Below are 11,204 nucleotides of genomic sequence, written 5' to 3' on the forward strand. Positions count from 1 at the left end.
GAGCAAACAACTTTGAGCTTAAGCCTCAATTAGTTTCTCTAATGCAACAGAATTGCAAGTTCCATGGACTTCCATTGGAAGATTCTCATCAGTTTTTAGCTGAATTCTTGCAAATCTGTGACACTGTCAAGACTAATGGGGTTGACCCTGAGGTCTACAGACTTATGCTATTCCCTTTTGCTGTAAGAGACAGAGCTAGGACATGGTTGGACTCACAACCTAAAGAAAGCCTGGACTCTTGGGAAAAGCTAGTCAATGCCTTCTTGGCAAAGTTCTTTCCACCTCAAAAATTGAGTAAGCTTAGAGTGGAAGTCCAAACCTTCAGACAGAAGGAAGGAGAATCCCTCTATGAAGCTTGGGAAAGATACAAACAATTAATCAGAAAGTGTCCTTCTGATATGCTTTCTGAATGGAGCATCATAGGTATTTTCTATGATGGTCTCTCTGAACTATCCAAGATGTCTTTGGATAGCTCTGCAGGAGGATCTCTTCATCTGAAGAAGACGCCTACTGAAGCTCAAGAACTGATTGAAATGGTTGCAAATAACCAATTCATGTACACTTCTGAAAGAAATCCTGTAAACAATGGGACTAGTAAGAAGAAAGGAGTTCTTGAGATTGACACTCTGAATGCCATATTGGCTCAGAACAAAATATTGACCCAACAAGTCAATATGATTTCTCAAAGTCTGTCTGAAATGCAAAATGCACCAAGCAGTACTAAGGAGGCTTCATCTGAGGAAGAAGCCTATGATCCTGAGAACCCTTCAATGGAAGAGGTGAATTACATGGGAGAACCCTATAGAAACACCTATAATCCTTCATGGAGAAATCATCCAAATTTTTCATGGAAGGATCAACAGAGACCCCAACAAGGTTTCAACAATAATAATGGTGGAAGAAACAGGTTTAGCAATAGCAAGCCTTTTCCATCATCTTCTCAGCAACAGACAGAGAGTTCTAAGCAGAATACCTCTGACTTAGCAACCATGGTCTCTGATCTAATCAAAACCACTCAAAGTTTCATGACTGAAACAAGGTCCTCCATTAGAAACTTGGAGGCACAAGTGGGTCAGCTGAGCAAGAAAATTACTGAACTCCCTCCTAGTACTCTTCCAAGCAATACAGAAGAAAATCCAAAAGGAGAGTGCAAGGCCATCAACATGGCCGAATTTTGGGAGGAAGGAAAGGCAGTGAACGCCACTGAGGAAGACCTCAATGGACGTCCACTGGCCTCCAATGAGTTCCCCAATGAGGAACCATGGGAATCTGAGGCTCAAAATGAGACCATAGAGATTCCATTGGACTTACTTCTGCCATTCATGAGCTCTGATGAGTATTCTTCCTCTGAAGACGATGAGTATGTCACTGAATAGCAAGTTGCTAAATACCTTGGAGCAATCATGAAGCTAAATGACAAGCTATTTGGAAATGAGACTTGGGAGGATGAACCCCCATTGCTCACCAAAGAACTAGATGACTTGTCTAGGCAGAAACTGCCTCAAAAGAGACAGGATCATGGGAAGTTTTCAATACCTTGTACCATAGGCACCATGACCTTCAACAAGGCCTTGTGTGACTTAGGGTCAAGTGTAAACCTCATGCCTCTCTCTGTAATGGAGAAGTTAGGGATCTCTGAGGTACAAGCTGCAAAAATCTCACTAGAGATGGCAGACAATTCAAGAAAATAAGCCCATGGACTTGTAGAGGATGTTCTGGTTAAAGTTTAAGATCATTACATCCCTACTGATTTCATAGTCCTAGAGACTGGGAAGTGCATGGATGAATCCATCATCCTTGGCAGACCCTTCCTAGCCACAGCAAGGGCTGTGATTGATGTTGATAGAGGAGAGTTGATCATTCAAGTGAGTGAAGAATCCTTGATGTTTAAGGCTCAAGGATATCCCTCTGTCATCATGGAGAGGAAGCATGAAGAGCTTCTCTCAAAACAGAGCCAAACAGAGCCCCCACAGTCAAACTCTAAGTTTGGTGTTGGGAGGCCACAACCAAACTCTAAGTTTGGTGTTGAACCCCCACATTCAAACTCTAAGTTTTGTGTTGGGAGGTCCCAACATAGCTCTGAGCATTTCTGAGGCTCCATGAGAGTCCTCTGTCAAGCTAATGACATTAAAGAAGCGCTTGTTGGGAGGCAACCCAATGTTTTATAATTAACTATTTTCTTTTGTTATTTTATATTTTTTGTAGGTTGATGATCATAAAAAGTCACAAAATCAATAAAAAAAGCAAAAACAGAATGAAGAACAGAAGGAAAAACAGCACACCCTGGAGGAAGAACCCACTGGCGTTTAAACGCCAGTGAGGCTAGCTGTTGGGCGTTTAACGCCCAGTCTGGTACCATTCTGGGCGTTTAACGCCAGAAAGGGGCACCAGACTGGCGTTAAACGCCAGAAAAGGGCAAGGAGCTGGCGTTAAACGCCAGAAATGGGCACCAGCCCGGCGTTTAACGCCAGAATTGGCACAAAACGAGATTTTGCTTGCCATTTGGTGCAGGGATGACGTTTCCTTGACACCTCAGGATCTGTGGACCCCACAGGATCCCCACCTATCCCACCACTCTCTCTCTTCTTCTTCACCCATTCACCAATCACCTCAACACCTCTTCCCCAAAAGCCCTTCACCTATCAAATCCCATCTTTCTCTTCACCACTCACATCCATCCTTCATAAAACCCCACCTACCTCACCATTCAAATTCAAACCACTTTCCCACCCAAACCCACCCTCACTTGACCGAACCCTACCCTTCCCCCTCTCCTATATATACCCTCCTTCACTCCTTCATTTTCACACAACATACACACCACTTCTCCCCTTCTTGGCCGAAAACAAAAGCCATTCCCTTTCCCCTCATTTCTTCTTCTTCTTCTACTCTCTTCTTTCTTCTTTTGCTCGAGGACGAGCAAACCTTTTAAGTTTGGTGTGGTAAAAGCATTGCTTTTTGTTTTTCCATAACCATTTATGGCATCCAAGGCCGGAGAAACCTCTAGAAAGAGGAAAGGGAAGGCAAAAGCTTCCACCTCCGAGTCATGGAAGATGGAGAGATTCATCTCAAGGGTGCATCAAGACCACTTCTATGAAGTTGTGGCCTTGAAGAAGGTGATCCCCGAGGTCCCTTTTTCACTCAAAAAGAGTGAATATCCGGAGATCCGACATGAGATCCGAAGAAGAGGTTGGGAAGTCCTTACCAACCCCATTCAACAAGTCGGAATCTTGATGGTTCAAGAGTTCTATGCCAATGCATGGATCGCCAAGAACCACGATCAAAGTGTGAACCCGGACCCAAAGAATTATCTTACTATGGTTCGGGGGAAATACTTGGATTTTAGTCCGGAAGGTGTAAGGTTGGCATTCAATTTGCCCATGATGCAAGGAGATGAACATCCTTACACTAGAAGGGTCAACTTTGATCAAAGGTTGGACCAAGTCCTCACAGTCATATGTGAAGAGGGCGCCCAATGGAAGAGAGATTCAAGAGGGAAGCCGGTTCAATTGAGAAGGCATGACCTCAAACCCGTGGCTAGAGGATGGTTGGAGTTTATCCAACGCTCAATCATTCCCACTAGCAACCGGTCAGAAGTTACCATAGACCGGGCTATCATGATTCATAGCATCATGATTGGAGAAGAAATAGAAGTTCATGAGGTTATAGCTCAAGAGCTTTATAAGGTGGCGGACAAGCCCTCTACCTTGGCAAGGTTAGCCTTCCCTCATCTCATTTGTCACCTCTGTTATTCAGTTGGAGTTGACATAGAGGGAGACATCCCTATTGATGAGGACAAGCCCATCACTAAGAAGAGGATGGAGCACACAAGAAACCCCACTCATCATGAGATCCCTGAGATACCTCAAGGGATGCATTTTCCTCCACAAAACTATTGGGAGCAACTAAACACCTCCCTAGGAGAATTGAGTTCCAACATGGGACAACTAAGGGTGGAGCATCAAGAACACTCCATCATCCTCCATGAAATTAGAGAAGATCAAAGAATCATGAGAGAGGAGCAACAAAGACAAGGAAGAGACATTAAGGAGCTCAAGCACTCCATAGGATCTTCAAGAGGAAGAAAGAGCTGCCATCACTAAGGTGGATCCGTTCTTTAACTTCCTTGTTCTTTATTTTCCTGTTTTTCAAAAATTTAGTGCTTATGATTATCTATGTTTGTGTCTTGTGATCATTAGTGTCTTAGTATCTATGCCTTAAAGTTATGAATGTCCTATGAATCCATCACCTTTCTTAAAAAAAATGTGCTTAATTGAAAAAGATAAGAATTGCATGAATTTTGAATTTTATAACAGTTTAATTATTTTGATGTGGTGGCAATATTTTTGTTTTCTGAATGTATGCTTAAACAGTGCATATGTCTTTTGAATTTGTGGTTCATGAATGTTGGCTCTTGAAAGAATGATTAAAAAGGAGACATGTTACTGAGGATCTGAAAAATCATAAAAATGATTCTTGAAGCAAGAAAAAGCAATGAAAAAAAAAATTTCGAAAAAAAAAGAGAAAGAAAAAGAAAAAAAAAAGAGAGAAAGAAAAAAAGGGAGAAAAAGAAAGAAAAAGAAAGAAATAAAGTTGTGATCCAAGGCAAAAAGAGTGTGCTTAAGAACCCTGGACACCTCTAATTGGGGACTCTAGCAAAGCTGAGTCACAATCTGAAAAGGTTCACCCAATTATGTGTCTGTGGCATGTATGTATCCGGTGGTAATACTGGAAGACAGAGTGCTTTGGGCCACGGCCAAGACTCAATAAGTAGCTATGTTCAAGAATCATCATACTTAACTAGGAGAATCAATAACACTATCTGGATTCTGAGTTCCTAAAGAAGCCAACCATTCTGAATTTCAAAGGATAGAGTGAGATGCCAAAACTGTTCAGAGGCAAAAGCTAAAAGCCCCGCTCATCTAATTAATACTGATCTTCATAGATGTTTTTGGAATTCATTGCATATTCTATTCTTTTTATCTTATTTGATTTTCAGTTGCTTGAGGACAAGCAACAATTTAAGTTTGGTGTTGTGATGAGCGGATAATTTGTACGCTTTTTGGCATTGTTTTTAGTATGATCTAGTTAGTTTTTAGTATATTTTTATTAGTTTTTAGTTAAAATTCACTTTTCTGGACTTTACTATGAGTTTGTGTGTTTTTTCTGTGATTTCAGGTATTTTCTGGCTGAAATTGAGGGACCTGAGCAAAAATCTGATTCAGAGACTAAAAAGGACTGCAGATGCTGTTGGATTCTGACCTCCCTGCACTCGAAGCGGATTTTCTGGAGCTACAGAAGCCCAATTGGCACGCTCTCAACGGCGTTGGAAAGTAGACATCCTGGGCTTTCCAGCAATATATGATAGTCCATACTTTGCCTAAGATTTGATGGCCCAAACCGGCGCACAAAGTCACCCTCAGGAATTCCAGCGTTAAACGCCGGAACTGGCACCAAAATGGGAGTTAAACGCCCAAACTGGCACTAAAGCTGGCGTTTAACTCCAGAAGGAGTCTCTACACGAAAATGCTTCATTGCTCAGCCCAAGCACACACCAAGTGGTCCCGGAAGTGGATTTTTATGTCATTTACTCATCTCTGTACACCCTATGCTACTAGTTTTCTATAAGTAGGACCTTTTACTATTGTATTGAGACATCTTGGTAGTTATCTTTGTTTTGATGCTATCTTAGATCATTGGGAGGCTGGCCATTCGGCCATGCCTAGACCTTGTTCTTATGTATTTTCAACGGTGGAGTTTCTACACACCATAGATTAAGGTGTGGAGCTCTGCTGTACCTCGAGTATTAATGCAATTACTATTGTTCTTCTATTCAATTCTGCTTGTTCTTGTTCTAAGATATCACTTGTTCTTCAACTTGATGAATGTGATGATCCGTGACACTCATCATCATTCTCACCTATGAACGTGTGACTGACAACCACCTCCGTTCTACCTTCGATTGGGTGAATATCTCTTGGATTCCTGATACACGATGCATGGTTGATCGCCTGACAACCGAGTGCTCGCCTGACAAACGAGCCAGCCATTCCGTGCGATCAGAGTCTTCGTGGTATAGGCTAGAACTGATGACGGCATTCAAGAGAATCCGGAAGGTCTAACCTTGTCTGTGGTATTCTGAGTAGGATTCAATGATTGAATGACTGTGACGTGCTTCAAACTCTTGAGGGCGGGGCGTTAGTGACAGACGCAAAAGAATCACTGGATTCTATTCTGGCCTGATCGAGAATCGACAGATGGATAGTCGTGCCGTGACAGGGTGCGTTGAACATTTCCACTGAGAGGATGGGAGGTAGCCACTGACAACGGTGAAACCCTTGCTTGAGATTGCCATGGAAAGGAGGAAGAAGGATTGGATGAAGACAGTAGGAAAGCAGAGAGACGGAAGGGAAGGCATCTTCATATGCTTATCTGATGTTCCTACCAATGAATTACATAAGTATCTCTATCTTTACCTTTATGTTTATTTCGTTTATCACCATACCCATTTGAGTTTGCCTGACTAAGATTTACAAGGTGACCATAGCTTGCTTCATACCAACAATCTCTGTGGGATCGACCCTTACTCGCGTAAGGTTTATTACTTGGACGACCCATTACACTTGCTGGTTAGTTGTGCGAAGTTGTGTTTATGCCATGGTAGTGAGCACCAAGTCTTTGGGGCCATTACTGGGGATTATTAGAGTTTTGAAAAGTATTGATCACAATTTCGTGCACCAGTCATTTAAAGAACGAGGGTCAGCACGACGTAAAAAAAAGGGAAAAAAACAAAATAAAGAAAATCGGAGGAGCCTGCCGGAGATGAGGCCATTACGGCTCGCCTTTAGGTGTCCTCCTCGGGATAGGGTCATTTAAAGAACGAGGGTCTGCACGACGTAAAAAAAATCGGGAAAAAAATCGAAAAAAATGGGAGGAGCCTGCCGGAGATGAGGCCATTACGGCTCGCCTTCAGGTGTCCTCCTAGGGATAGGGTCATTTAAAGAACGAGGGTCTGCATGACGTAAAAAAAAAAAGAAAAAAAACATCGGGAAAAAAAAACGAAAAAAATATCGGAGGAGCCTGCTGGAGATGAGGCTATTATGGCTCGCCTTCAGGTGTCCTCCTCGGGATAGGGTCATTTAATGAACGAGGGTCAGCACGACGTAAAAAAAAAGGGAGAAAAATAAAAAAAAAATGGGAGGAGCTTGCCGGAGATGAGGCCATTACGGTTCGCCTTCAGGTGTCCTCCTCGGGATAGGGTTATTTAAAGAACGAGGGTGGCCTACCAGAGTTGAGGCCATTACGGCTCGCCTTCAGGTGTCCTCCCAGGATAAGGTCATTTAAAGAACGAGGGTCAGCACGATGTAAAAAAAATGGGAGGAGCCTGCCGGAGATGAGGCCATTACGGCTCGCCTTCAGGTGTCCTCCTCGAGATAGGGTAATTTAAAGAACGAGGGCCAGCACGACGTAAAAATAAATGAAAAAAAAAAGAAAAAAAATTGGAGGAGCCAGCCGGAGATGAGGCCATTACGGCTCGCCTTCAGGTGTCCTCCTCGGGATAGGGTCATTTAAAGAACGAGGGTCAGCACAACGTAAAAAAAAAATTCGGGAAAAGAACGAGAAAAAAAAATCGGAGGAGCCTGCTGGAGATGAGGCCATTACGGCTCGCCTTCATGTGTCCTCCTCGGGATAGGGTCATTTAAAGAACGAGGGTCAGCACAACGTAAAAAAAAAAGAAAAAAACAGGAAAAAAAATGAAAAACACTAAATCGGAGGAAGCTGCCGGAGATGAGGCCATTATGGCTCGCCTTCAGGTGTCCTCCTCGAGATAGGTTCATTTAAAGAACGAGGGTCAGCATGACAAAAAAAAAGGAAAAAAAATGAAAAAGACAAAATCGGAGGAGCCTGCCGGAGATGAGGCCATTACGGCTCGCCTTCAGGTGTCCTTCTCGGGATACGGTCATTTAAAGAACGAGGGTCAGCACGACGTAAAAAAAAGGAAAAAAAACAAAAAAAATAAAATCGAAGGAGTCTGCCGGAGATAAGGCCATTACGTCTCGCCTTCAGGTGTCCTCCTCGGGATAGGGTCATTTAAAGAACGAGAGTCAGCACGACGTAAAAAAAAAACATCGGGAAAAAAACGAAAAAAAAAATCGGAGGAGCCTTCCGGAGATGAGGCCATTACGGCTCGCCTTCAGGTGTCCTCCTCGGGATAGGGTCATTTAAAGAACGAGGTCAGCATGACGTAAAAAAAAACCGTGGAAAAAAACGAAAAAAAATCGGAGGAGCCTCGCGGAGATGAGACCATTACGGCTCACCTTCAGGTGTCCTCCTCGGGATAGGGTCATTTAAAGAACGAGGGTCAGCAAGACGTAAAAAAAAAGGAAAAAAATGAAAAAAACAAAATCGGAGGAGCCTGCCGGAGATGAGGCCATTACGGCTCGCCTTCAGGTGTCTTCCTAGGGATAGGGTCATTTAAAGAACGAGGGTCAGCATGACGTAAAAAAAAAAAAGAAAAAAAACATCGGGAAAAAAAACGAAAAAAAAATCGGAGGAGCCTTCCGGAGATGAGGCCATTACGGTTCGCCTTCAGGTGTCCTCCTCGGGATAGGGTCATTTAAAGAACGAGGGTTAGCACGACGTAAAAAAAAACTGGGGAAAAAAAGAAAAAAAAAATCGGCGGAGCCTGCCGGAGTTGAGGCCATTACGGCTCGCCTTCAGGTGTCCTCCTCGGGATAGGGTCATTTAAAGAACGAGGGTCAGCACGACGTAAAAAAAAAAGGAAAAAAATGAAAAAAATAAAATCAGAGGAGCCTGCCGGAGATGAGGCCATTACGGCTCGCCTTCAGGTGTCCTCCTCGGGATAGGGTCATTTAAAGAACGAGAGTCAGCACGACGTAAAAAAAACATCGGGAAAAAAACGAAAAAAAAATCGGAGGAGCCTTCCGGAGATGAGGCCATTACGGTTCGCCTTCAGGTGTCCTCCTCGGGATAGGGTTATTTAAAGAACGAGGGTCAGCACGACGTAAAAAAAAACTGGGGAAAAAAAGAAAAAAAAAATCGGCGGAGCCTGCCGGAGTTGAGGCCATTACGGCTCGCCTTCAGGTGTCCTCCTCGGGATAGGGTCATTTAAAGAACGAGGGTCAGCACGACGTAAAAAAAAAAAGGAAAAAAATGAAAAAAATAAAATCAGAGGAGCCTGCCGGAGATGAGGCCATTACGGCTCGCCTTCAGGTGTCCTCCTCGGGATAGGGTCATTTAAAGAATGAGGGTCAGCACGACGTAAAAAAAAGGAAAAAAATGAAAAAAACAAAATCAGAGGAGCCTGCCGGAGATGAGGCCATTACGGCTCGCCTTCAGGTGTCTTCCTCGGGATAGGGTCATTTAAAGAACGAGGGTCAGCACGACGTAAAAAAAAAACCGGGAAAAAAATCGAAAAAAATGGGAGGAGCCTGCCGGAGATGAGGCCATTACGGCTCGCCTTCAGGTGTCCTCCTCGGGATAGGGTCATTTAAAGAACGAGGGTCAGCACAACGTAAAAAAAAAAGAAAAAAACAGGAAAAAAAATGAAAAACACTAAATCGGAGGAAGCTGCCGGAGATGAGGCCATTATGGCTCGCCTTCAGGTGTCCTCCTCGAGATAGGTTCATTTAAAGAACGAGGGTCAGCATGACAAAAAAAAAGGAAAAAAATGAAAAAGACAAAATCGGAGGAGCCTGCCGGAGATGAGGCCATTACGGCTCGCCTTCAGGTGTCCTTCTCGGGATACGGTCATTTAAAGAACGAGGGTCAGCACGACGTAAAAAAAAGGAAAAAAACAAAAAAATAAAATCGAAGGAGTCTGCCGGAGATAAGGCCATTACGTCTCGCCTTCAGGTGTCCTCCTCGGGATAGGGTCATTTAAAGAACGAGAGTCAGCACGACGTAAAAAAAAACATCGGGAAAAAAACGAAAAAAAAAATCGGAGGAGCCTTCCGGAGATGAGGCCATTACGGCTCGCCTTCAGGTGTCCTCCTCGGGATAGGGTCATTTAAAGAACGAGGTCAGCATGACGTAAAAAAAAACCGTGGAAAAAAACGAAAAAAAATCGGAGGAGCCTCGCGGAGATGAGACCATTACGGCTCACCTTCAGGTGTCCTCCTCGGGATAGGGTCATTTAAAGAACGAGGGTCAGCAAGACGTAAAAAAAAAGGAAAAAAATGAAAAAAACAAAATCGGAGGAGCCTGCCGGAGATGAGGCCATTACGGCTCGCCTTCAGGTGTCCTCCTCGGGATAGGGTTATTTAAAGAACGAGGGTCAGCACGACGTAAGAAAAAAACGGGAAAAAAATCAAAAAAAATGGGAAGAGCCTGCCGGAGATGAGGCCATTACGGCTCGCCTTCAGGTGTCTTCCTAGGGATAGGGTCATTTAAAGAACGAGGGTCAGCATGACGTAAAAAAAAAAAGAAAAAAAAACATCGGGAAAAAAAACGAAAAAAAAAATCGGAGGAGCCTGCTGGAGATGAGGATATTATGGCTCGCCTTCAGGTGTCCTCCTCGGGATAGGGTTATTTAATGAACAAGGGTCAGCACGACGTAAAAAAAAAGGGAGAAAAATTGAAAAAAAAAATGGGAGGAGCCTTCCGGAGATGAGGCCATTACGGTTCGCCTTCAGGTGTCCTCCTCGGGATAGGGTTATTTAAAGAACGAGGGTGGCCTGCCGGAGATGAGGCCATTACGGCTCGCCTTCAGGCGTCCTCCGGGATAAGGTCATTTAAAGAACGAGGGTCAGCACGATGTAAAAAAATGGGAGGAGCCTGCCGGAGATGAGGCCATTACGGCTCGCCTTCAGGTGTCCTCCTCGAGATAGGGTAATTTAAAGAACGAGGGTCAGCACGACGTAAAAATAAATGAAAAAAAAAGAAAAAAAATCGGAGGAGCCTGCCGGAGATGAGGCCATTACGGCTCGCCTTCAGGCGTCCTCCTCGGGATAGGGTCATTTAAAGAACGAGGGTCAGCACAACGTAAAAAAAAAATTCATGAAAAGAACGAGAAAAAAAAATTGGAGGAGCCTGCCGGAGATGAGGCCATTACGGCTAGCCTTCAGGTGTCCTCCTCGGGATAGGGTCATTTAAAGAACGAGGGTCAGCACGACGTAAAAAAAAAAGAAAAAAATAGGAAAAAAATGAAAAAACTAAATCGGAGGAGGCTGCCGGAGATGAGG

General features: G+C 43.8%; 1 non-coding gene across 1 annotated transcript; it reads right to left on the bottom strand.

Moving 5' to 3' along the window:
- Positions 1–296: 296 nt before the first annotated feature.
- Positions 297–404, bottom strand: LOC140183948 (small nucleolar RNA R71). The gene has a single exon (XR_011880538.1). It is a non-coding gene; the product is annotated as a small nucleolar RNA R71 (small nucleolar RNA).
- Between the last annotated feature and the right edge of the window lie 10,800 nt (positions 405–11,204).

The sequence above is a fragment of the Arachis hypogaea genome, chromosome 3 (genome assembly GCF_003086295.3).
Source record: "Arachis hypogaea cultivar Tifrunner chromosome 3, arahy.Tifrunner.gnm2.J5K5, whole genome shotgun sequence".
In the NCBI taxonomy this organism is placed as follows: domain Eukaryota; kingdom Viridiplantae; phylum Streptophyta; class Magnoliopsida; order Fabales; family Fabaceae; genus Arachis; species Arachis hypogaea.